This window comes from Canis lupus, chromosome 5 (genome assembly GCF_048164855.1).
Source record: "Canis lupus baileyi chromosome 5, mCanLup2.hap1, whole genome shotgun sequence".
NCBI classification, from domain to species: domain Eukaryota; kingdom Metazoa; phylum Chordata; class Mammalia; order Carnivora; family Canidae; genus Canis; species Canis lupus.
The window spans coordinates 13,933,993-13,961,564 of NC_132842.1; the positions used below are offsets into that span (position 1 = coordinate 13,933,993).

At 45.4% G+C, this 27,572-nt stretch overlaps 1 protein-coding gene and 1 long non-coding RNA gene across 2 annotated transcripts in view; one reads left to right on the top strand and one right to left on the bottom strand.

Moving 5' to 3' along the window:
- ZNF438 (zinc finger protein 438) overlaps positions 1-27,572 on the top strand; it is a 401,908-nt gene that overhangs the window by 124,634 nt on the left and 249,702 nt on the right. The gene's annotated exons all lie outside the window — the stretch shown is intronic.
- On the bottom strand, positions 11,073-19,299 carry LOC140633242 (uncharacterized). The gene is made up of 3 exons (XR_012030878.1): positions 19,213-19,299; positions 17,437-17,592; positions 11,073-13,805 (listed from the first exon to the last, which is right to left on the bottom strand). It is a non-coding gene; the product is annotated as an uncharacterized lncRNA (long non-coding RNA).

A 27,572-nucleotide genomic window follows, 5' to 3' on the forward strand; every position in this document is an offset into this window, starting at 1 on the left:
CTGCTGAGAGAAATGAAAGATCAAAATAAATGGAGTGATTGACTGATGTCACGGATCCAATGACTCAAAATAACTCATATGTCAAATTGCTCCTGAATTAACCACGAGAAAAAAATGCATTTTCAATCAAAATTCATTTTGTGGCGTTTATTTTTTTTATTTTTTTTATTTTTGTAGAAAGTGACAAGCTGATTGTAAAATTCATAGGAAAATGTAAGGGACCTAGGAAAACCAGATTTTATATTACCTTACTTTGATATTTATTATAAAGCCTCAGTAATTAAGATACTGTAATATTGACATCAAGGTAGATAAATAGATCAATGGAACAGAATGCAGTAATTAAGATAATATGCTATTGGTGTCAGATAGACAATATGATCAATAGAAAAAAAATGAACAGTCCAAAGTAGACTCACACCAATATAGTTAATTGATTTTTTACACAGGTATAAAGACAATTCAGGGAAGAAAGTCTAATGTTTTCAACTCATAAAAATGGAACTGTCAGCTATCCTTATGCAAAAAATTAACTCTGTCCCACCTTTGTACTATGGACAAAAAAATAAGTTAAAATGGAGCAGAAATCTAAATGTAAAAGTAAAATTATGAAATTTCTAGAAGAGAAAATCTTTGTGGCCTCAGGTTAGGGAAAGCTTTCTTACATCCAACACCAAAAGAATAAAACACGCTCATAAAAAAATTAATTGGGCTGCATCAAAATTAAGAACTGCTCTTTAAAGGACATTGTTAAGAAAATGAAAAGGTGAGGCACAGAGTAGGAGAAAATGTTTGCAAATCATGTATCTGATAAAGAATTGATATCCACAATATATTAATAACTCCCAAAACGCAGTAATAATAAAGCAAGCAGTTTTAAGTGAGCAAAAGACTTGAACAAAGAAGATATATGGATAGCAAATAAATACATTAAAAAATACTCAACATCATTGTTCATTAGGGAAATGCACATTAAAACCACAATGAGATAGTGTTGTGCCATCTCTTAGAATGTCTAAAGAAGGTTGACCATATTAAGTATTGGGAATATGAAATGGTACAATTACTCGGGAAACAGTTTGCCACCTTCTTAAATGGTTAAACATACACTTACCATACCATCCAGCCGTTCTACCTCTAGATATTTACTCAGGTGAAATAAATGCCCGCGCCCATACAAAGACTTGAAGGCAAATATTTACAGCAGCCTTCTTTGTATTAGTGAGAGAGAAAGAGAAACGAGGGAAGGAAGGAAAGAGAGAGAGAGGAAAGCAAGCAAGAAAACATAGCAACACTGAAAACAACCCAAGTGTCCATCATCAGGTGAATGGATACACACACTACGGCACGTCCACACAGTGGAATACAGCTCAGCAACAAAAAAAGGAATAATGTAGGGATACCTGGGTGGCTCAGCGGTTGAGCGGCTGTCTTTGGCTCAGGGCATGATCTCGGTCCAGGGATCGAGTCCCACATCGGGCTCCCTGCATGAAGCCTGCTTCTCCCTCTGTCTATGTCTCTATTTCTCTCTCTGTGTCTCTCATGAATAAATAAAATCTTTTTTTAAGAAAAGGAATAATGTATTAATCCACACTACAACATGGACAAAGCTCGTAATAAATACGCTGGTGAAAGAAGCCAAATAAAAAACAGCATACACGGTATGATTTGATTTACATAAAACTCTAGCAAATGTAAACTGATCTGGGGTGATATAAAGCAGATCAAGGATCCATGGAGACAAGAGGAAGGGGTGAAGGAGAGATTATAAAGGGACAGAAGGAAAGTTTTGGGGGTGGCGGACAGGTGGATCACTTTGTGGTGATGGCTTCATGGGTGTGCACATATTTCAACATTTGTCAAATTGAACACTTTAAATATATTGAGTCTATTGTTTGTTCATTATACATCAGTAGGGCTGTTATAAAACAGGGCTAATCTTGCTGAGGCAATGCGGTGGTGGATCCTGGGTGTAGAGGAGGCAAGACTCGGGACAGCAAAATCATGCAGGAAGGTGCTGAGAAATCCAAGCATCCTTATACCTAGAACCGGCCCTGCAGGCACCAATTTTATAAAAATAACTCTAATATACACTTAAGAATTCAGGTCTGTTGAGAGTTACCTCATAATAACAAATAATGAGCAAGGCCCCTACTAGTACATTGGAAGCTTTTGTGCTACTTACAAAAAGAGGCCTCCTTGGCTCATGGTGCCCTGTCACCCATCAGCTGGGTGCCTTTGTGCAGTGCACAGTCTGCACAACCAACCACAGCAGTCCGGATCCTATAGACAACATGATATGACAGAAACAGCACTGACCACAAGAATCTTGGCTCTGTCATTAACCATATGACCTTTGATGAATCACCCAAAATTCCTCCCACCTTAGTTTCTTCCTCTTATGCCCTGTGGTGGAGATAGTCCTATGACGAGGCTTTACAAACAGACATGACCAGGAGGTGACAAAGAAAAAGTTGGTTCTGAGGTTAAAGTATTACATTCCTTCCTTGGAGGAAAGCTAATAAGAACACCCCAAGAACTGTTATTAAACTTTATTAAGATTCATGCTGAGTTACTGAACTCTCAAAGTGTGAGAGATAGGCTGCCTTCTGAAGCCTTTTTCCTTTCAACTCCCACACCCAGTTCCCACTCCTACCTCCTCAGCTACCCAAGACCTGCTGGAAATTTCCTCCTAGTGAGGTTTGCTTCCCCAGAGTCTCAGGTTAACCTATGCCTTGCTTCCATCCCTCCATCCCTTCTCTGTGTAGATGACAGTTGGGAGGAATGAGGATTACTTAATGGATTCACACTCAGGTGGGTCTCTATGACTAGGGCTACGACCTTCACTTTTCAAAAGACACTTTCATTTTATTTTTAAAGATTTTATTTATTTATTCATGAGAGAGAGAGAGAGGGAGAGAGGCAAAGACACAGGCAGAGAGAGAAGCAGGCTCCATGCAGGGTGCCCAATGTGAGACTCGATCCCGGGACTCCAGGATCATGCCCTGGGTTGAGGGGTGCTAAACCGCTGAGCCACCCAGGCTGCCCAACACTTTCATTTTAAAAGAGATGTTTATATACTCCAAAGGGTGGCTCTCTAATGGTGGGATCTGATACCAAGTAGCTAGCTGTTGGGGCATAGAATCAAAGGGTGTCTCCCAAAACAACTTTCTAAATTCAGCATCACCAAATCTTTCCATGGTAAGCCTGTACACCGACTTTTCAACAGGACTTTCCAAGCTTATCTTTTATAATTATATATGTATATGTGAAAACTCTAGACTATATATTCATATGTATATGTTATATACACTACAGAAGTTCATATATATAAACATTTATATATAGGTATAGTATATGTAAACTCTAAAGTGCAAACTGCACAGGAAGGAATCAAGTGAAGAATCAAATATGGGTTTTTCCTTTTCTAATATTGCAAATTGATACACTGATCTAAGGCTGCTTCCACCCTTGGTAAGTTGTTTCATATGCTCTTAATGCCTGAAGTTCAAGTTACTAGTTCGGTGATTTAGCTTAATATACTAATTAATGACCTAGAGGATGAAGTGAATGGCATTGTGGAAAATTTGCTGCTGACACAGAGTGTTTAGGTTGCTAAAAGCTAAGGAGGGTTGTGAGGAACCCAAGATGGATCTAATAACTTGGATGACCGAACAAACATGAGGACTGATAATGGTTTACAGGAAAGGGCAAAAGGTAATAGAGACTGAAAAACAAATTACATAAGTCCTACATAATTTAAGCAGCACACACTGATGGACTTGGAATTTATGTTAGTCTCAAAGGAAAAAGACCCGCCATGGGAATTAAAATAATCAACATATTTCAGTAAAATCATCTAATCTGCAATAGTCCCTCCCACATAAGCCAAAAGAGTCTAGATATGTGCTCAGAAAATATAGGAGTAAACACAGGAAAATGTGGTGGACAAAGCTGGGTGCCTACCTAACACTTTCTTCTGCTTTGTCCTGATATTTTCCCCTATTTACCTCTAACTCCACTCCATTCAGAGAAGATGACTTTTCCCCAGCCCCAGAAAATGAATTAAGATCTGTTGGAACCAGTAGCCCTCAAAGAGTGATCCCCAGATGACCAACAGTAGAACAATCTGACAACTTATTAGAAATATGCAGTTCATTAGGCACTATCCCCAAAATATTAAATCAGGAACTCTGGTGGCGGAAAACAGCCATCTATAGTTTAACAAGGCCCCCAGGAGATTCTGATTCTGAAGTTTGACTACCACCGGACTAAATCAATTTTGATAATTCTATTCCCCTTTGCCAATGATTATATGAAGCATAAGAAGTGACTCCCTATAGGCTAGTGAGATACAAGTTAAGTCTGCTGGGGATTCTAAGAAAGATCTTTCTCTCTTCACATAAGATATTGAAGCATTTGGCCACACTTTGCATGAGGATGTGATGCCTGGAGCTGCAGCAGCCATCTTGAGGCTATAAGAAGGCACACCAGAGGACAGCAGAGCAAAAAGATGTCCTTGAGTCACCAAATTAACCATCCTTAGCACCACTCTACCTCTAGGATGTCTGGCTATGTGAGGAAGCAAACTCTACTTTTGGTCAGCTATCCCATTCTTAGCATCCAGAAGTATCCCCCCAAAAGCACATCCCTTCCTTCTCCATTGTGGTACAGGGGAAGCAAATCTGAATTGGCACACGTTCAGAAACAGCGATACAAAAAAAAAACCAGAATGTGTATCTTCTTATCCCTCTCACCTGAGCAGTGCGAGCTAGATTCCCCAATCTTAAAGCAAATGTAGTTTTGAGCCTCACTGCTCTTATATACTGTTAGTATAACAAATAGGTACTTTTCTCACAGTTCTTTGTAAAGCATATTTAGTAATGGAGCTATGTACAAACAGTAAAAAAACAAAAACAAAAAACCCTCCTTCTGGGGTCAGCACACAATCCTCCCAGCTCAGGGCTCCGTGTGACTGAAGGACACGCCGGGAAGAAGGTTCAAGGCGGTGGCAGTGCTGGGCTCCCCCTTGGAGCTCACTCAGTGCACTTTCATGTTCCCTGAAAACCCAGGAGCTAACCATTTATGAATCTCAAGTCTTAATACTGCCCTTCCTTATGGATTAGGAGATCACACAGCAGAGGCAAAACCCTCGTCTCTGTTATCACTTTCATAGGAAATAAAATGGCAAGACGGAGGACCGGCTGCAGGTCCACAGAGAGCCGGCAGCGTCTCTTGCTGCGTCCTGGTATCTCCGCACCATGCCCTCTAGTGCATCGGCTGGGCCTGCCGGGGAACAAAGTCACAAGAAAGGGGAGGAGGAGGATCAGCCGGATACCTGCATCCTTTTCTCGCACCGTCCCTGCTTAACTTTGGACCAGCTTTTTACAAGGAAGCCCCTCCAGTGACTCGCAGCAAGAGCAGACGGGTTTGTCATCATGACCGAGAGGTCAGGAAATCGAGGCTTTACAGGACTGACAGCAGGATCGGTTCCAAAATCAACCGGCCTCGACTGAGAATTGCCCGTTAGCTGTCAAAGGTGGCGGCTCCGTTCAGTTGGGCCCTCGGAGCGCAAAAGGGGAGAGGAGATGTCCGAGGGACGAAGAGCAGACCTCGCAGGCTTCTAGGGCGCAGGACCAGGGCCTTTCCCTGCAGCAGCATCTGCAGCCCCGATGCTCCGGGCGGGCCTCCCTGGGAGCCGTGGCCGCATCAGCTCTAGCCCCGCTTGCACCGAAGCGCCCTGGAGTCGGTCTCTGTGTCAAGCATCCCTTGCCCTACCTGGTGCAGGTCCTGAATAAACCCCGGGGACCACAGCCGAGGGTGGGCCCAGGGCCCCGGGGGGCGGGGAGCAGGGATGGCGGCACGTTTGGAGAGAGGACTCGTGGTGCTCAGGTGGTGCCGTCTCTGCTCGCTTCACGATCCCCCCCTTCTCAACGCTGTTACCCCGAATGAAAGCTGCGGTCCTTGTCGGGTTGTGTCACCTCCCGCCGGCTGTCGGTGTCTACGCAGATGGCCAAGGACGCTGCTTAAACAGACCTTACGGATTTCAGGGTCTGAAGGAAACGTACGTGGTAGTGGTGACGCCGTGGGCAGTAGCGGTGAACATCCCGCACCACCTGGAGATCCACAGGGGAGCTAAGAAGCCTAATGCAGCTTCAGAGTGGCTCGCTTGTACCGACTTCTTCCAAGGCCCTGGGAAGGGCCCTTAATGTGATTTTTCTTTTTTTAAATTTGCAGAAGTCAGATATTTTAACTGATAAGTAAGACATTTTAACTTAAAATCAGTTAAGACCTCTCTCCACTACAACTTGCGTCTACATACCTCCCCTTGTTTTGGATGGCATGAGAGGGCCCATGGGCATTTTGGGGAATCCTACTAAGGGGAAGTTGAGTTGGGGATACATTTAATATTGGTATAGAGGGTTAGATTTATGTTGATTGCGGTTTCTATTGAACATAGCTAAGTTACTACTGGTCATCCCAGTACGGAAATACTTCTGGGAACACTCCTACCACCCACTGTGGAAACTCAGCAACATGAAGACCTGAAGGACATATGAAAGGGTCCTACACTACGTAGCAGAAGAAAAAAAGGTTTGAAATATAACAGCCATAAGTTAGCCTGTGGTAAATTTTTTCAAACATCAAACGTAAAATTGCAAGTGGAAACTTTGCTTTTCATCAATGCTGAACCAAAATGGAAGGTCTCTTCTGTTAGGATTTATATAGGATTTGATAATGCAGCATATACGATTATGAGTGCACCATACATTTGGTTCCTTTTTAACAAAAATTTCACAAAATAGAAATGGTCAAAATTCCTGTAGTTATAGGGCGACTCTTAAATCATGGTACTCTCAGCAGGGAGGGGATATGTTTTTAACAATTCATATATGAAAGAGACTTGAAAGAGGTTTTTTCCAAGTTTGATGACAATCTAAAAAAGGGAATTGTATTAGAAGTAATGGTTGAGAAGATGAATGAAATTTTCTAACCTATCAATTACAAGAACCGCCATTCTGATCAATTATGCTGGAAGAAATAACTGAATTCTCTTTGTCTTCTTTCTGTAGAAAATATTATAAAACTATTGTTTTTTAAAGAGGTGTTTGAATATACACAGACCACAAAATGTGTGTTGGGGGGTGGAAGTGTCAGAGAGTGGCCTGAGGCAACTAATAAAAATATGTTACTGCCTGGATCATGTAATGCTTGTGGCATTTGTCAGGCTTTTCACAGCGTGGATTTGTGATTTCTCATTCCAAACAAAAGTTTACTTCCCTAACAAATTTGATATTTGTAATTGGAGACTCTTTTTCTTGAAAAATCATCTTTTCAAGATTGTCTAAGCTGTGGTCCCCACGAAACTTGGACCTGCCTCTGCCTACATACGTCATGTTTTGCCACCAATGACTCACCTTCCTGCAAAGCTAGACTCCTCTTTGTGTCTCTGGTACATCAAGGTCCCTGTGCTAAGAACATTACTGTGCTTACATGTTCATTTATTGACCTCCATTCCTCCCTACTCCCCTCATTCTGTATCAAACCAGCCCAGTGTCTCCTACTTCTGAAACTGCTTCCCCTCACTACTACACTCACTGCCCCCCTCACTCCCCATGTGAGTTACTACTGCTTGCTTTTCTTTAGTAGCCTTCTCTGGTGGGCCATATATTGAACCCCCACAGATCTCTAGCTCCTAATCCTTGGGACCATGAATGTTACTTTCCAAGGCAAAGCAGGATTTTACAAGGGGATTAAGTGAAGGATCTTGAGATGGGAGGTTAACCTGGGTTGTCCCAGGGGGCCTTAAATGTTCTGACAAAAAGGAGGAGAGATGTGACCCACACAGAAAAGGAGAAGGGAGGTGACCACAAAGGCAGAAATTGGAACGATGCTGCCATGAGCCAAGGAATGCCAGCATCCATCAGAAGATAAAAGAGGCAGGGAAACAGATGCTCTTCTAGAGCAACCCTGGTTGAGTTGAAATTGATTTTGGACTTCTGGTCTCCAAGAGCTGTGAGAGAAGAGACTTGGCTTATGATCATTTGTTATAATAGCCACAGGAAATGAATACATCTCCCAACACAAAGTCCATTCTCAGAGATCAAACATCCCCCAATCAGATCACTTCAGTTCCAATATTCTGGTTACAAGACACCTCTTCATGAGACATGTTCTATTTAATTAATTATTTTTTTTAAGATTTCACTTATTTGAAAGAGAGAGAGAGCAAGAGAGAAGGGAGAGAACACAAGCAGGGAGAAGCAGGCTCCCCACTGAGCAGGGAGCCTGATGCAGGGATTAATCCCAGGACCAAGATCATGACCTGAGCTGAAGACAGAGGCTTACCCAACTGAGCCACCCAGGTGCCTCTGTTCTTTTCACTCACAAGGACTTGGAGCCTCTCTTTGAAAATTCATGTAACATCCCCCACCCCCAACTCATTCCGTTTAGCAGCCCCATGGCCATGACATCCTTGAAATGGCTCCCTCCAGTGGAGCCCTCATGGATGAGGAGGCAAAGCCTCCCTTTGGTGTATTATCCTGATCCAATTCTTCTCCTTCCTCTGGAGTCACTCCATTTCCCTTCTCCAACATACAAAGCACAAAGCTTTTAAAACCTGCCTTCTCTAAGAATCTTTTCTTACAGGGAGGAATAGGTTGTATCGACTCCTGCCACATTTTCCTACCTTGTCTTTCCCCAGAGGGGCATGTTGAGTATTCTGGACTTCCGTAGAAGAAAAAACTCCTGGTTTTTGAATCAAGTAAGTTTCCACATATCCACTGAATGATTGTCAGCAGGGAGCTGGGCTAAACACTACTGACCCCTGAGACATGGCTCCTGTTCTTAGGAGCTTGGAGACTCAACTGGGGTAGGAGGGGAATGCAACAAGACCTGCACATTAGTGTTTACAATAAAAGTCTGATGTGCAAAATGCCATGACAAAGTGTGACGAGTGGAGTGGTGGGTGCAAAACAGGGACACATCACATGAAATGGGAGTCAGGAGAGCCATTTGAGAGTAGGTAATTTGCTCTGAGCAGAGTAGACTGGTTTAAGTCAGGGTGCAAAGGCAGGAAAGCCCAGACTGCAAGGAGATGAAGCTGGGAAAGAAATTTGGGACCATATTTTAGAGTGGGGATCAGTCAGCAAAACACTTTTGCTAGAGGGCCAGACAGTATTTTAGGTTTTGCCAGCCATGTGATCTCTGTCACAACGACTCCACTCTGCCACTGTAGCATAAATGCAGCCATAGACGATATGTAAACCGATGGGTATGGCTGTGTTCCAATAAAACTTTATTTACATAAATAGGCAGTGAGCCAGAATGCCCAGCTAAGGAAGCTCTGGGCCCCCTAGAAGGCACTGAAGGTCTGTGAGCAGGGGGGTGACTTTTTAATGTTACCAAAGCTGTGTATTTGAAAAAGTAATCTGGCTATGCAGCAATGCTAGGATCAGAGGAAGGGGAGTTGAGTGTGGAAATAAACAGTGGGCACTGGAGGCACCTGAGTGACTCAGTGATTGAGCGTCTGCCTTGGGCTCAGGGCGTGATCCCCGGGTCCCGGGATCGAGTCCCACATCAGGCTCCCTGCATGGAGCCTGCTTCTCCCTCTGCCTGTGTCTCTGCCTCTCTCTGTCTCTCGTGAATAAATAAATAAAATCTTTAAAAAAAAAAAAAAAAGCCTCTGGGAAGCTGTGAAAGTGTCTGAGTGAGAGGCCAGAGTTAGGGTACTGAGCTCAGAAAGGAGGAAGCCCAATGTCTAGGTCGGGGCAGCTCAGTGGGCAGGGCCAGGGGGCAGAGCCCTGAGAAAAACTGGCTTCTGACTTGAGAATGAGGACCTGGGATTTCGGGCCTGCAGGGAGAGTCGAGGAGCTACATAAGGAGGGGGGCCTAGGGTCTGAATGCTTCGGGAGAGGGTCTGCGCTCAGGACGGGTGGGTGGGCACTGGCATCAGGTGACCTGGCCTCCCGGGAACAGGCACAGGGCCCGGGGGCACGGGTTCGGCAGGGCTCCGATCGGCCAGGCCCAGCTCCCTGAGCTGCTAGACATCCCGGAGGACAGCCAGGACGACAGCCAGCGCAGAGCAAAACCAGTCCCGCCAGAGGCGGGCTGAGGCCGTGCCAAGTGACCAGGGAAGCTGCGTGTGTGGGCCAAACTGCTTTCTAATTACATTGCGCTCCAGACAAGACAAAACTGTGTCTCTTGAAAAGCATGTATGCGGAGTCGGGGAGAGCCTAGGGGAGGTCAGGCCCGGTGGAAATCCGGAGCAGAGTCATGTTGCAGAATTCATTACCACCCCGTGGTCCCGGCGAGGGAGAGCAGGGAGGCGAGGCTGGGGACGCTGCAGTGGGCGACCCCCTGGAACCCTGGCCACACTTCTCCAAGCGTCTCGCACATTTAAATGGAGTAGGTGATTCTGAAGGAAAATGTGCCATTTCACTCCGAACATCTCATCATTTCTCCCCGGAATTTAATATAATGCCCTCCTGGAAAAATATTAAGAATGTTTCTTCTCACCTGTGTCCTATAGCATACATCCCCCCCGCTGCTCTGCATGCTGAGACAATTTAGTTGAGAAGGAGCCACCTTAGAATTTGCCACATTTATGTTTGACAAAGAGGCAGTTTACTCACTAGTTACACACTTTCTCGCTGAGATGCAAATGTTGTTGGGCAGAGATTGAAAATGCTGTTTTGATATTTTATGCCACTTTCTTGGGAATTTATTTTAGGAGCAGAGCAATAAGAGAAATATCCTGACTTAGAAATATAAATATAAAACTACCACTTGGGGTTATTTATTTCCCAGGCAATCAATCAGGAGATGTTGGGAAATACATTCAGAGTGGTTTCAAACAGGATTCCAGTCAAGTGAGTCATCTTTCCATTTACTTTTCATATATTATTTTAAAAAAAAGATGAAATAGTAAAAGAATTAGAAGGCACTCTTGAACTTGGATCATAATTATGAATTTGAGACTGTCAATTTTTTAAAGGGATGAAATGGCTTCAGAGAAGCTGAAACAAACTTTGATAGTGAAACCAGATAACACTCATTGTATTAATATGCACAGTAATTTGTTATGTAATTAATTATTTTTGTTACTGAAATAGAGTTGACACATAAGGCCATGTTAGTCTCAGGGATACCACATGGTGATTTGACATCTCTAGGGTTATGAGAGGCTCATCACAAATGTAGCTGCCATCTGCATCACCATAGACCATGCTATTACAATATCATGGCCTATATGCCCATGCATACATTTTAAATACACTTGGTGATTCAGGACTTTTTGGCAACTTTTGTAGTTTTTTCAAGATGGAAGGTCAACCAGCCCTTATCTGGTCCCTTCAGCCCAGGCCCAGATGATCCACACCCAGTATGTCCTCAGTTATTTCAACAGTTGGGTTTCTATTGTCCTTGCACATCATGTGCTCTGCCTATACTTTCTGGCAAAACAGTTAAGAAGTGATTACAAGTACAAGTTAGATGCTTTTTATGTGTCCTTCCCGCCAGTGCTATCAGAGAGAACAGACTGGTGGGAGAGCTTGCCTGGCTAAGTCAGTCGAAGAGAGCAAGTGTCATGGGGAAGTATGTTAGTTTGGTCTTCTTGCAGTGCTCTTTCTGATAAGCGGTTCCTCTTCCTGGATGGACTATGTTCAAGGTTAGTTCAGCCTTTTGAAAAACCAGATGGAATGGTCCAGGTGTTTGGATCAAGAGCAGACTCTACTTTAACATCAGTTGTCCCCATTTGGAGATGCACATTGGCTGCGGGCCTATGGATTCTTGCCTGCACTTAAAGGCACGTCATAGGCCAAGTCTTGGTAACCAGAGTGCTGTGTCCCTGTGCCTACCACCAGGTGAATAAGAACTGGACCTCTAACCAAGTTAACTACTCCTGGCACTGCTTGGAGATGGGAGGCAGTCAGTGTAGTGCAGGGTGAACTGAACACAAGCCCAGCTTTATGTGCTATCGGCCTTGGCATCTGAGAGAGAGGCAGATTTCCTCCCCCTGAAAGGCCTAGCACACAAGCCTATTCCCTGATGATAGGAGAGTCTTCAACTGACAGCCAGGCATGTTGTGGAATAGTGAGGTTGGCTTCATTTTCTCTTCTGTCCCTTCTTGTGCACTATACCCGCTTCCATTTTCAAGGTCCTAAGGACCTTCTTATTCTCGACCACCTTCCATCCCCTCTAACAATGGCCTAAAAAGCTCACCCTCATGTAAGAATCTGTATGAGTCTTTGAAATCTTAGTGGGAAATTTTCAATGAGCATCTTCTCCTGTCATATTGGCATAGAGTCCTTAGCTCAGATGGCAGAGTTAAGGATTTAGTTTCTTGTTTAAGGATTTCAGGCAGTAAACTGGCAGAGGAGGACATATAGAAACATCTCTTCATGCAGATGGCAACCCGAGTTTGGCCTCACTATATCCACATCCTGGGCACAAATATCAGGCAATATTTGGAGGCACAAGATAGAAATAGGCTGATTCTTAGAAATTCGTATGTGAAAAATCAGTTCATCTGTGCTAGTTTGGGTCAATTACATGGTTTGGACCATAGTATGTGACCTTCAGAAATAGAAGACAAGTGGGGACGATTCTAAGGTTACTCTCAGCAGATATGAGGTATCTACCTCATTTGGATCACAGACACCTCCAATAAACTCAGCCCAATTTCCCTCTCTGGCCAGTTCTGTTTGGCCTCAAGAAAGCCCTCACCCTAGTTGATGCAGTTCTTGTGGCTGTGGCCTGAGAAAGGAAGTAACCTGCTGTGATGAGAAGTTTCCCTGGTGACATCCATCCATCTGTCCACTGTTGGGGCTCATCTGGGGCCCACACATACAGGAGATCAGAATGTGCCAAGATCAGCCAAGATCAGACCTTTGCACAGAATTCCTCCAACCAGAGGAGCAAGGAGACAGGACCAACTAACAAATCTGAACAGGGCTGGCTTCTCACATCTTTGGCCCACAGAACTAAACTACACTCTGGGAGTGGCCTGTTAAAGAGATGAGAAGAGACACATCAAGGTTGTAGCTGAAAAAAATTGGATCTTCTGTAGCCCTGAAAGGCCAGAGCATCCTACAGATAAGCTCCCATTGGTCCTGAGGCAGGAGAGTTGCTCTGGCCAGAGTTCCACTGAGATCTACCAGCAACAGCTTTTATTTGTTGAGCCCCACACACTCCCGGGCATGATCATTTTTCTCTTCTAATTGGTCTTGACATTGAGCTTAGGGACATAATGAAATTAGGAAAAGCATTCTGGAGGGAAAGAAGAAAACCAACTTGCAGTTTGGCCTTTGATAAAATATCTGCTCTAAATGGATACAGAGCTCTGGATCTGGCATGGCCTGATGGGCCAAGGTGGGTAGGCACGGGGGAGGGGGCAATTTCCATCTGATACCACGTGGGCTCCCCCAACCAAACAGTGAAGATTGGATCTCAGAACCCTAGCAAGGTGGCTTGCCACTTGGCATCTTCAGCTGTCCTGTACTTGATGAGCTTCGAGAAACACATGATCTTTCTACCTTTAGAAGGAAAAGTATCTGATGGAGCTGGAAAAGCATGAAAAGTTTTTTTGCCTACTTAAAGACTGGTGTTGATGTGTATTCTTGCAGAGGGCAGGATGATGGCTTCCTCCTCGGGGCGGAGCTTGCTGACACTCCTCAGCCACTGCTGTTGCCAGAGGGACCTGCCCGAGGCTGGGACTTGTTCTATAGGTTGAATGGCTGCTCTTCACTTTCCGTCCTCGGCCTCTGCAACAGTGCCCTGGACCGTCTGTGGTGCACCAGACTCTCCTGTGCGTGCATGTAAAAACAAAAAGAAAAACAAAAACTTGCCTTCAGTTAGTGCTTTGCTGTATGAAACAAGGACTGAGAAAGTTGGTCCTCTAACTTTCCAAGTTGATGATACTCGAACTTTCACAACAGATGTTTTTGCATTTATTTTCCCCTTGGAGGATGGTAAATGCAAATTGTTCATTTGAGCAATTTCCATCCCTTTTGGATGGCCCTTATTCCTCTTGCTGTGAAATGTGCAGGATCCTCAACTAAATTGTATGGGATGGTTTCGGAAGGAGAAAACCTAGTTTGCATACTTCAAATTAGAGGTCTGCATTAAAGTGTGCAGGAATCAGAGGCTCACATGGCCCCGGTCCCAACCATCTCCAGCCCTTAGGGAGGGAGATGCTTGAGGCTTAGCAGTTCTGACACCCCAAAGAGGTGGAAGGAGATCTACAGGCACTTATAAAAAAATGTATAGATCATTATAACATGTTTTGAAATTTTAAGTGGAGCATCTTCCTCATGCAGGTGTGCTAGGGATCAACACTTCAAAGCCTCCATCTCCACGCAGGCCGGGCTCAGGCCAGCAAAGTGTATCAAGAAAGGGGGAGGAATCCTAATTGGGTTTTCCTTCCTCAGCACTGAACTACCTTCTGCAGCTGAATTGCTGGCACTCCCTTCCTCGGCAAATTCAGTTTCTGTGGAACTCCAAGGCAAGCAGAAAACTCTGGAAACTGAAACCATGAAACCTACAGAGTTCCCAGAGGAAACTGGACCACCCGGAACCTTCCTAACCCTGGTGATCCCTGACCAAATTGAGTCAGGAAAATGGTCTTTGGTGAATGAGCATTTCTGAGGTCTTGGAACTTTTTCCTCTGACTGCGAATATTTGGGCTCAAGTTTTTAGTTTTGCGTCTGGATTGGAAAAAAAACACGTGGTGTGATTTTCTCCTCTGGAGAACAGAGCAAAAGGACAATGACTGTTGCGAGTGCTGCAGGGCCGCGTTCCTACTCCTTGTCCAGCTGTTTCTCTGGTGACTCTTGCTCTTTCCAGCCCCTATGCATGTTTATCCCTCTCCTGGATCTCCAGCAGCTCGAGCACACAGACTTTTGGTGACAAGGATTTTTAATTTAGCTGTAAAGTTTTGCTGTTTTTCTCAAGTAGATAAAAAGTCCTGACTTCCTTTGTTTCTAATTGAAGACATATGGGCAGAGGATGACCAGCTCCCTCATTTTACCTCTGTGTAAAAGAGGGTGGCCTAATGGCATCCCCATTTGCCTATGACCAGCTTGCTGAGAAGTTTTAAACAGGCCACCCCGATCTCTCTGCAACCTGAGAGGAATGTGCACCTTGTTGATTGGTGTCCTGTGCTATTTCACTGTTGGGTGATATCAAGTGGTAATAAAAATGCTTTAGAAGCAACGCTGTGGGTTGTCAAAATGCCCATCCATCACCATAAGCAAATTTATTCCATAACACTTCAGGTCTTTAGAAGTAAATTGAATAACTGCAAAAAGTGTCTTTGAAATAAAAGGCAGAAGGATCAAGTAATAGCCTGATCCAAACGGTGAGTTAACTACCCTTTGGGAGTGGAGGTTTTTTTCTACTTGGGAGGCTTTAACTCTGTGAGTGCAGCAGCACTAGGACAGCATAGACTAGTAACACGTTTCTATACTACCAAAAAGGCAAGCTACTAGTTATATTGGGTTCTTCGTGCCTTTTCCAAAAAAAGAAAAAAAAATATGCATTGAAACAAGACATAATTTCTGCACAGCAGTTACCATTAATGCCAGGCTAATCTTTCCAAATGAATCAGTGTTCAATTGATGTAAGATGTTTTCAGATCTATTGGTGGCAAATGATAATCATTGGAGGAGAAGGAGCTCACATTCACTGAGCACTTACTCCATGCCAGATACTATGCCAAGTGCTTGTATATTAGCTAATTAAATCTACATGAACTCTCAGAGTAGGAATTCATTCACTTCCTCCATTTTAGAGAAGACAAAATTGAGTTGCAAAGACATTAAGGAACTGCCCAAAGTCACATTTCTTGGATGAGATAGAGCTAGAATATGAACCTGGGCAGTGTGGTTTCAGGCTACAGTCTTAGCCACATGCTGTCCTGCCTCCAGGCTTCCTATGCTAGTCTGATGGAGGAGCCCTGCCGTGTTAGAATTCTGATTCACTAGCCATTCATTGACCTGGAATCCAGTAGTCACTCAGGACATACTACTGCCCTCTCCCATCCTCTCCTGTCAATCCTGTCTTACAGACATAAAGGGGATATATTTTCAAGAAAGAATCTTCTGAGGGTCAGGAGAGAGTAAGAGTAACCTCTAAGAAAAACAACAACCAAAAAAAAGATCTTTTTTTCTCTAAATTGCATAAGGATTTAAATAGGTAGAGGCTTTGTCAGTCACATCACAATAAAGCTAGAAAAAAATAAAGTGCATTGCTTAAGGTAAATTAAAAAATAAAAATAAAAAGTAAAAGGGTGGAACCTTTCAATATTTCTAAATGTGTGAGTCCCAAAATGTTGATGATAGCTGCATTAGATATTTTGGTAACGATCTTTGTCAGAGTCTAAAAAAACTAGTCATCCCCCTCAGTGTGACTCATCAGAAATGTGCTCAAAGCTTCTCGTGTTTAATACACATGGAAAATAGCACATCCACCTGCTAATGGAAGCCCCCTGAAGTGGTTCCCTGGGGATCCATAGGTGACTATGTTATTATATCTTCCTGGGATTGCCTTTTCTTTTTTCTTTTCTTTTCTTTTCTTTTCTTTTCTTTTCTTTTCTTTTCTTTTCTTTTCTTTTCTTTTCTTTTCTTTCTTTTCTTTTCTTTTCTTTTCTTTTCTTTTCTTTCTTTCTTTCTTTTTTTTTTTTTTTCCTGGAAGGAGGTCAGAAGCAAAGAGGAAGTTTCTGTCCTAGGACATACTGAATCGGGATCAAAACCTATTATAATTCTAACCCCTCGGACCCAAGTCCCCTGGAAGGAATCTATCCGAAACTTCAGCAGAGAGGCTCAACTGCTGGAAGGACAGAGGGAGGAAGATACATTAGCAAGAAGGGTCAGAAGAGGGACTCATGCTATAGTCACATACCCTGGCTCAGCTGGGTTCTTTGTGAGTCACCACCGATGAGCCACGGCTCTGAGTTTTGTCCATCACTCATGACTGTAAACCGAGGCACATTGGGTTTTATTGGGGTAAATATTGTGTTTTTCATGATTTTGTTGGTGGTTATCCATACTCAGAAGACCCTGAAAACCATGAGCTGGCCACCACCATGAGAACTACCCCAAATCCCAGTTTCTACTGAAGGAGACTCAAGTAAAGAGGTTTTGGGGGGCTTTGTGCTTATGTGGGGTTTTTTGTTGTTGTTGTTGTTTTAAACTGGTTAGCACCGTTTAGAGTCCTTAGGAGGATTTTTGCTCTGAGCCCTGGCTCTCCCAGCAGCACAGCCCCTCCACCACATCCTGCCTCCCCACTTCCTCCTCCCCTTTCCCAGCTCCAGAAGCCAAGATGGGAAGTCTCTCACGACCCTGTGGCTTGGCCGGGAGGAAGCCTGAACTTGATACAGCTGGCTTTCCCGGGGCCTGGTGAGAGCATTTATCCCTGACTCCGGGCTTCTTTGCTCACCTATTTTTAGATTTGTGCTGCAGACCTTCCTGAGGGCTCCCACATCGGTCTCTTTCGGGGCTGGCTGGTGCCAGGGATGGGACCCACGTGTGGACTGTTGCGCACCTGAACGGGGATCCGGCATTAACAGCATCGGCAGCAGTTAAATGTGGTTTGCTTTAACGTCAAAAGGAAGAGAAATAAACACCCTAAACCAACTCCCTCCCTGTCTCCCAAGAACAAAGGGCTGAGTTTTCTCTCTTCTACTTTAGCGGCAAGCCGGCAAGCCCAAGCTGTCCCAGGGTGGAGGGTGGATGAGGACACGTGACCTGGGAATCTGGTCACATCCGGGGGGCAGGCAGGATGGCAGGAATGTCGTATCCAAGACCAGCACCAGGCACTCAGGCTATGCCTCAGCAGAGAGCCGCCCTCCAGCTGCCCTGGGACCACAGAGTCCCTGGCACGCAGGCCTGCCCTCCCCAGGCCACACCACTCCCTGGCCTCCAGGGCTGGGCACCTGTTGCCTCTGTGGAGCTGTTCTTTTTTTTTTTTTAAGGTTTTCTTTATTTATTCATAAGAGACACAGAGAGGGAGGCAGAGACATAGGCAGAGGAAGAAGCAGGCTCTGTGCAGGGAGCTCGATGTAGGACTCAATCCCAGGACCCCAGGATCACGCCCTGAGCCAAAAGCAGATGCTCAACCACTGAGCCACCCAGGCGTCCCTGTGGAGCTGTTCTTGATGATCTGCTCTGTGCCCTTTGAGACCCAGATCAGACACCACCAAAGCATCCATCGTCTCAGAACAATGGGTGCATGGCTGTCACCCTCATGTGACTGAGCAATGTCGAGGGGCAGAGACCGACCATGTGTCCTTTTACACCAGGAGTGTGCCAGACAGTATGTGTGTGTGTGTTGGGGGGTGGGTGGCGGATGTGACGGGGATGCGTGGCAGAGGGGGCAGGAGGTGTAGTCCAGGGCGGCTTGTGAAACATCACAGGTGGCCCCACAGAACAGGTGTTCAGTAAAAGCCGAATGAATGCAGGAACAAATGACATACGACAAAAAGTTAAAATCAAGACACAGTAAATTGCCACAACTGGAAAAAAAAAAACTAGCTAGTTCACATTCTTGGTTTTATTTGGACTTATAAAGCTGTTTAAGCGAGACTTTATGAATTGACTCAATTTATCAGTTCAAGAGACTCATGGCACCAAACCAGTGTGGGTTGGTCCAAATATTACAAATGCAAGATTAAAACATAATTACAAGATGGGAGCATACGGTCCCTGACTGGTCACCAGTGTCAGCCCTACCAGGTGGAATGGCATATCCATATCACATCATATCAGACTTGACAATAGAAATTAAAACAAACAACCCAGAATTCATAAGCTGGTGATAGCTTTTGCATGATGCAAGCTGTTACCGGTCACTCAAACATGATATTATTGTGATGTCTGTTGAGGTCTGTAGATGGCCAGAGCTTGGTCCTGGACAGGCAGAGCAGGAGGGGTCTGGGCTGGGAGTGGAGGGGATGGGGGCGCAGGGGGAGAAAGCAACCGGGAAGCAGGCCAGAGGAAGGGAGCAAGCTGGAGAGGCAGGGCCGGTGGGGCTGGGTCCTGAGGTCCACCTTCTGGTCAGGCATCTAACTGTCCTGTCACGTCCCTCCCACACCCATAGGCACTTGACAAAAAACAAACAAACAAAAAAACAAAAAACAAACAAACATGTCCCCTCCCACCCCGGCCCTCCTGTTTGAGCTCTGTCACCAGAGCCCCATTCTTCTCTCACACTGACTTCTTCCTGTCTAGCTTCTGTGCGTGGCCGAGTCCTCCTGCCCAACTCCTCCTTTGGATTCGGCACCTTTCCCAAGTGCTTCTTTTCTGACTGCTGTGTCAACTCCACACACGTCAGCCCATGGGAAAGCAGTATGCTCCACCCAGGTGCCCAGGAATAGCCATTGGTGGCCCGGGTGCCCTGGGTCTCCACATGACTCACAAGAGAAATTGGCAGGGTTTTTAGAGCCAAGCGTAGAGGTCCGGTGACCAGGTAGGTTCAGCATAGGGAGAACCCAAAACAGCCCAGAACAAAGTACAGCAGAGAGGCATGTGGCCAGAGCTGGCATGACCCTATGACTAGAAACAGCCCCTTCGGACTGGGCAGATTCTCATGGCCATGAGCATGTTACTGCCGGCCCAGGTCAGGCACTGTCTGTCTTCAGATGACTCTCTGGTTTGGGTGAGGAGGAGCTCATGGTTATGCTGCCCCATGAAAAGGATCTGAGTTCTACGGAATTCTGGGACGATCACTAGAGCAATGGTTCCTAACTCAAGAGTGTGATGAAAATTACCCTAGAAGTTTTTCCAAACCCACATGCCAGGGTCTCACTCTGGACCTAGAAAATCAGAATCTTGGATGAATTTGGGGTAGGGTACGCAGACACCTATGACTTTATTTTTTTTTCAAGATTTTATTTATTCATGAGATACACACACACACACACACATACACACACAGAGGCAGAGACACAGGCAGAGGGAGAAGCAGGCTCCATGGAGGGACCCCGATGTGGGACTTGATCCCGGGACTCCAGGATCACACCCTGGGAGGAAGGTGGCGCTAAACCACTAAGCCACCCAGGCTTCCCCACCTATGACTTTTGACTCCAATACAACCTGCCATTCCTTACCCAAGGTGGGCACCATCTTAGTTGTGCCACTTGGGGGCCAGAGATCATGGGGTCTTACTTTGTACTTGGCACAGTTCCTCCCACATAATAGATCTAAAATAATACGTGTGGATGAGTTAAATGAATGAATATGTGAATGAACGAACAAACATTTCCAGTGATTGAAAGAATTGTTGATTCTGTCAACACACACAGGGAAAGAACCAAGGTTCCCATAATGGATTTTAACTCCCTTGTAAGTAAGCCTTCCAGTTACCCATTCATAAGAATAGCTAAATATGACAACACTAATGTGTATTTCATGGACTAGTGTGGCTCGGGGATATATGGTATTGCTGAACAAAATAAGGATTTGTATTAACATCAGAGATGAGAGTATAAAATGAAAGAAGGCACTCTACTTCACTCACAATTAATTATATAATCTGAGGCTTAATTCTGGCTTTGCAAACAATGGGAACCGTAATTACATGTCTAAAGCCCAAGATGGAATCCCACAAGTGTTTGACAAGCAGAACATAAGGATGATGGAGTGGTTTACCCATGAGCTTGACCACAGGGCAACCCTGGTGAGTCACGATTTCAGGCTGTGGTAGGATTTCTCATTATCCTCCATTCTTCTATGGTGAGTATATTGAGCTCTGGGCCACTTGATGGATGTGACTCTGTTTGTGAATTCAGGCTGGCCTGCTGTCTTGGCGGATCTGACCCGTATATAGAATAGCCATGCAAATTAGCATGGGCCTCTGGCCAGAAAAAATTAATCCAGGCCTGAAAGCAATCAAGTAAAAGGTGTCAAAGGGCAAACAAAGAGGGAAAGAGGACTGGGAACACCTGGCACCCTAATTTTCAGGTTTCCCTAACTCACTACCTTGTGGGTTGTTTTTTTTTTTTTTTTTATTGTTTTGTCACTAGAAAACTCAGTAACAGAAGAGCCGGTATAAATCTTTTCCAAATACTTATGGGATGAGAAAACAAAGTCACGTTGAAAGTTGAATTGAGGCGTTGAGAGAGGCCTTCCCTTAGGTCTGGAGGGGCCTCCAGGCCAATCCTCAGTGTTAATCTCACTGCCCTGTTGTGTCTGCATAGCTCGTGCCACACTGAGTGGTTCCAGTCATCTGTTTTATGGTGTTTGTCCCTTCATTGGACTGGAAGTTCCTTGAGGCTAAGAATTGTGTCTGTCTTCCCCACCTGACTCCCAGTGTGTGGCACAGGCACTGAACAAACACTCATTAAATGAATGGATGGATACTGCATAGGGATCCTGCAGTGACAGGAGTGACACTCCTGGCAGTGACAAGGCCAAGGTCACGGAGAAGGACATTTCTCTGTTTCACAGGAGAGCTGCCTGCCATAGGGGCACCGCTGACTGTTACAGCAGTAATAATAACTAATAGTTACTAAACTCTTACTATGTATATGGTGTGGAGTATCCTCCTCAGGGGAGTAATTGACCCATTTGAGGGACTGGTAATTGTCAGAGGTTAGAGGTCAGAGAGGTGACGTTTTGATGGCCAGGATAGTATTGTCCCTGGAAAGCCAGGAACACCCCTGGTCTCTGTTCGTCTTTCCTCGTCCCACGAGGTTGGTGTGTAATGACACACAAGGAGCATGTGTGCAATAGCACACAAGAAATAATGGCAGAATGGCAATCAAAATGCCACTTTATTGTTATCTCCCAATTGCCCCCAACAGAGAGCTCACTGGTTAAGCTGGATTGGATCCATGGTTTAGACTTAAGGCCAAACAGACCTCTTAACCTTCCCACCCTCCATCAAAACAAGATTAATCACAGAACTAGCAAATTAAGGGTGTCTGTAGAGCACACCCTGACCTCCCTGGTGAAGCCAGCAGTGTCCTGGATGAGGTCAATCAGAAGAGAGATTGCCTGAGCACACTTCTTCGGATGACGGTGGCCTGAGTCTCACAGTTGTGTAAGCAGCTCTTCTGCAGAGGAGAAGGATGTCTCACCAGGCAGGAGCAAGGCAGGTGGCCAGGCAGAAGCATGCAGACATGGGAGGCAAAGCATCCCTCCTCTATAATGATGACGATGATGATGATGATACATATTTAGATGTGATCATTTCCAGAGTGCATTTAAGTGTACTGTTCAATCTTTATGACTATCATCTTAGGTAGCCTGTTATTAGCCTTGGAATAAGCATACTATTTAAGAGATTTCTCTGGATCACAAACCTAGAAAGTGGCAGAGTTAGAGCTCAATATAAGAGGACAAAGCCCACCAGCTTGCTATCTACCACATGGGTAATTGAGTTACTCTAGCTGGGGAACATGAGTGGGATGTGAGGGCAGGCCTGACACTGTGCCAAGCATCCCAGCCAAGTCTTCTCCTTCCTATCACTGGTTCTTTTAAATGTCTGTTGACAGCATACTCTCTCTTCCTTGCTGGCTCCCAGCAGAGGAAAGTCTCCAACAGGCTATACCTTTCCAATGTATAATTATACATAATTTAAAATGTTTCTAATAATGGATTAATTCCCAAACATAGAGGTTAGTTACTAGCCTAGGATTTACAGCAAAAGGCACCACCTAAATATATTGGTAACTTACTGTAAATAAAATAGCATGGTCTAGGTGCTAGAATGAAACAGATCTAAGAAAATGGCTGTTTATTATAACCAAAAGTAGTCATTTCAAATTACTGATGAAAGCATGGATTATGTAATAAATGATGATTAACTGATTAATTTAAAAAATCCAGTTGGATCTTTATCTCATTTCTTGCCATCAGCATTTAGATGCATCAAATATTTAAGTATAAAGAACAAAGCCACAACTGCATAGGGTAAAAACATGGATGAATATTCTTATAATTTTGGAATGGGGAAGGGTTTTTTCACCCCAAGACCATATTGATTCAGCATATAATTTTAAATTTCATATAGCAAGTAATATGTAAAGATAAATAGCAAATTGGGAAAATTAATTGCAAGCTGTATAACAGAGTTATAAGAGTTATTATCTTTACTATACAGGAACTCCTATAAACCAATCAAAGGAGACACCCCCATAAAAATGGGAAAGGATACATATAGGCTTTTCACAAAAGAAGAAATACCAAACATGAAAATATACTAAATCCTTAATAATAAGTATAGTCACACAAGTAAAACAATAATTAAAGTGTGTGTGTGTGTGTGTGTGTGTGTGTTTACTCATCATACATAAAGAATAAAAAAACTGAGAACACAGTGTTGGTGATATGCTGAGCAATGACTATTTTCAGGCACTGGTATTTGGAAAGTAAATTGGCATAACTTCTGGAGAGAAGTTTAGTAATATATACCCCAGTTTAAAAGACATAAACTAACTCTTAGCCCCAAATTTCCAACTCAAGGAATTTATTTTTATTGCGTTAAAATATAGGCACTCTAAAATTTATGATGTTAACCACTGCTAAGTGTCCAGGTCAGTGGCGTTAAGTATATTCACATTGTTGTGCAACCAGCACCACCATCCATCTGCAAAATTTCTTTCATCTTCCCCAAATTGAAACTCTGTATCCATTAAACACTAATTCCCCATTTCCTCCACCCCTGCCCTTGGCAACCATATTCTACCTCTGTCTGTAGGAATTCAACCACTCCAAGAATTTGTTTGAAGGAAAGAATTGTACACGACAAATACATATATACATATATTTGCACAAAATATATATTCATCCAAAAAATATTTCTGAGGACCTACTCCATGCTAGGTAATGAACAAGACAGACCAAGTTACTTATGCACAAGTGGTGATAGCAAGCATACAAGCAATGAAGTGTTGGGTTGCCATAAGTACCATGAAGAAAATAATAGATTAATGCAATAGTGATTGTGGAGGATCCTTCAGATCAGGCAGTAAGGAAAAGGTGTCTCAAACGCTACAATGAGAAACAAATTAGAAAACCCTAAACGTCTGAGCAGCATCCCCACTGAAGCTGAGAGTCCACCTGGCCGGATGTCAGCATATGACAGTTCACAGTAGGCTGGAAGAGCCTTCCTTAGAACAAACACTCATAATTCGGCGTGCCTTCTGTAGACTATTTTCCTGGAGAGAAAGAGTTTCCAAAAGTTGGGGGGAAGGGTAGAAAAATAATTCAGGAGGGTACATGCCAGTGCTGCTTTATTCTGAGAAGGAATGTGCAGATGACAGTTTCAAGTGTTTGATGTCCAACCCCTCCTAAAACTATAAAATAGCAGCAGGGTGATCAAGAGGCTGATCTAAATCTTCTCTCTGTGGTTTTACTTTTGTTCTGGCAGGCTGAGCAATGCTGGAAAAAAAGTTACAGTGTGTGCAGGGGAAACCTATTCTTCCCTCTTTCATGACTAACCTACACACTGGAAAGCAAGTGTGAGTAAGGGGCAATGGCATTGGTAGTGCTAGTACCAAAATATAAGAAACAATTATTTAGCTTCGGGGCCTGGCCTACCCTTAGCCTAAGGCAGGAAACTCAAGGGGAATAGAACACTTTGCTGCTAAGTAATACCATTGGAATAAAAGCATGTTTGGGATGACTTTTGGCTTAAACTAGGAATTTCTGTTTCATTTGCTTCCACAAAGAACTTTTTTCCCACCTAAAGTTCTTAACCTGTATTTCAGAAGTTTCTGTAGCTGCATAAACATGGTGTATACCAAGTGGCCTTGAATTAAAGCTGTATATCATAAGAGTGTGCTGAAAAACAGATTCAGGATCTCAGTTTTAACTACGAGACTCTGGGGCAGCAGCTTTGTATACAAGTCACAGGCTAGAGACCTCTCTCCGCGACTTATTAGCTGTGTGCTCTTGGGTGATTATTTGACCCCTGATTCTGTAAAAGAGGAGTAACAATAATAGTAATTAGAGAGTTTTTGTGAGGGTAAGGTGCAAGAACGTGAAAGGCACAGTGCTAGCACACGAGAAGGCCGTCTCCTTTCCTGGGCTTCCTAACTAAATCTGGCATTACTGACACAGAGGAGAAAAAGACGAAAATGGAGACCCCAAAATTATTTTTGTCAGAATAACTCGGGCCTGGTCGGACTGATTATGGTTTTAAGCCATACTCCTCCAGTGCTGCCTCCTGGAGAAGCAGAATTTCAGCTTGAATTGAAGCACTATCTTGAGCTTCAAAGGGACTTAGACCAATCAGAGCATCGCTAGGTAACTTGGGAGGGTACAGGAGACTCCCACCCATGGGGCAGAAACAGTTCAAGGACCTGGAGATGTTTCAGCTGGGAGAAGCCTCTGAGGGGACTGGGCGGCATTTCCAAATACTTCAAGTATAATATCACATGGAAGAGAGATTAGATTTATTCCGCATGGCTCTGTTAGAGGAAGCAGATTCCAGCCTCAGATACAAGAAAAGTTTATTAAAAAAAAAAAAAAAAAAGATTCTCAAGGAAGGATGCTATCTTCCAAGGTAGGGAGCATATCACAGCATAGCTGATCACTCCCTGGGAGTGGAGCAGGGAATTCTGTATCAGCAAAGAGCTGGATGAAGTGCCCTCTAGGGTTCTTTTCCAGGTCAAGGGAGGCTCTAATTCAAATAGCTACAGAAGTGCAACATTTTGCTGCAGGAACGTCAAGAAGAACAGCCATGGCGAGGTGTAAGGCACACACAGATTGTGCTTATGTGTGAACTGTAACCTTCTAAAACAAAAGAATGTCATGGGCATGGAAAAGAGGGCTTTTTCACTGCTAGAAATGAAAATGTTCATACTTTAGCGTATCATATTTTATAGGTTCATGCAGACACGGGCCAAATGAAATGAACCGAGATCGTAGGCATTAAGTTACACACTTTAACTTTATCTTTTTTCCCCTGTGTTTTTGACACAAGTGATTAAAAATGAACCTGGACCTTTGACCTACTCCTTTGGGTTTTTTTTTTTTTTTTTTCCCCCTCCACCATTCACCTGTGAACCTCTGCTGATTGTTTCATAGAGCCTTGGTCAACTGCTTTTAACAGCTGAACATTAAAGCCACCGAGAGCATAAACAGGAAGCTGGTGTTTAGGTGGGAGTTCCTAGGAATTTTATACTACTGACCACAGAGGCCAAGAGAGAAAGGAAATAGGAAAAACAGTGTAAATACCTGGGTGACTAATGACTTTGCGCAGCATAGCTGGCTTTTCTGAACATTTAATGCTGTCTCTTCTATGGGAAACACGCTTAAAATTAATTTTTCAGGCCCTTGCGTGGCATCAAAGGGGCAGATACACGGGCGTTTACTGCAGGCCGTCGGCGGTTTTGTTCCCCGACTGCGGGGCACAAACGTTCTCCTGCCCGCTTCTCCAGGGGGGCGACTCCATTTGCATGCGCGGTGCAGACCCGCGGGGCGCCGGGGTTCCCAGGCCTCCGATTGTAAAGGATTGTAAGGCCAGCCCTTCCCTCGTTCACAGGGACAGCGCCTAAGAGGATTTAGAATCAAGTGGGCACATTTGCACGGCCTGGTTCTGGAGAGGCAGCTGGAGCGCGGCCGGCCGGCCTGGCGAGCCCAGCGCGGGTCCCCGGGGACCGCATTGTCCTCCGAGGGGCCGCCACGGGGGCTCCATTGTGCGCCGAGCAGGCCTTTTCTGCCGGCCTCCGTCTCCCCAGGCTCCCCCCCCCCCCCCCCCGCCCGCAGACCGCCCGGATCCCCCCGCCGCCGCATTTCCAATGCAGAGCAGCGGGCAGGGCTTCGGGCTGGCCATCTGCACGCCGAGATTGACGGCGGCCCCGGAAGGTCAGTGCCTCAACGATTTCGCTCTCAACAGCAGGCCACCCAGGCCTCCCGAGCAAAACAGGGACATCTGCTCCCCTTAATTTAGAACACCGGTTCCAATTTCACCGGAGCCCCCAGCTCCACGCCGCGCTCCGGCTCCGGCTCCGGCTCCGGCTCCGGGGGAGGGGGTCGGGGAGGGGCCGAGCAGACGCGCCGCCTGCCCGCGCCCCCCGCCCCCGGGGCCCAGCAGCTGAGCCCGGCGGGGGCGGGGGCGGAGGCGGGGGTCGCTCACGTGACCCGGGTGACGTCGTGCGGGGGAGGGGCGCGCGCGCACACGCGCACACGCGCACACACGCACGCGCACCTCCCCGCCGCCGCCGCCTCCAGCGCCCGCGACGCCCGGATTCGTCCCGGGGTGTGCGGAGGCGCGGGCTGCGGCGCCCCGGGAGTTGGCCGGGGGCGGCCTGGGGCGGCCTGGGGCGGCGACCGGCTCGGCGGGGAAGGTCGTGCGGCCCCGTGACCCAGGCCCCCGGGCGGCCCCCCCGCGGGCGGGAGCGCGTGCAGGGCCGGGAAAGTTGGCTGCACGAGTGGGGACCCAGCTCGGCCCAGATCCCGCGGGCTCCGTGGAAAGGCTTCCTGCCCTTTCTGCTTCGTAGTGCGGGAAAGCACGAGACACCCGCGTTTCTGAGTGTCCCCACCGCATCCCGAGCTCCCTGGACGTAGACCCCGCACCTCACTCGTCACTGCGTTTCCGGTTCCCGGCGCGAAGGTGGGGAGACCACG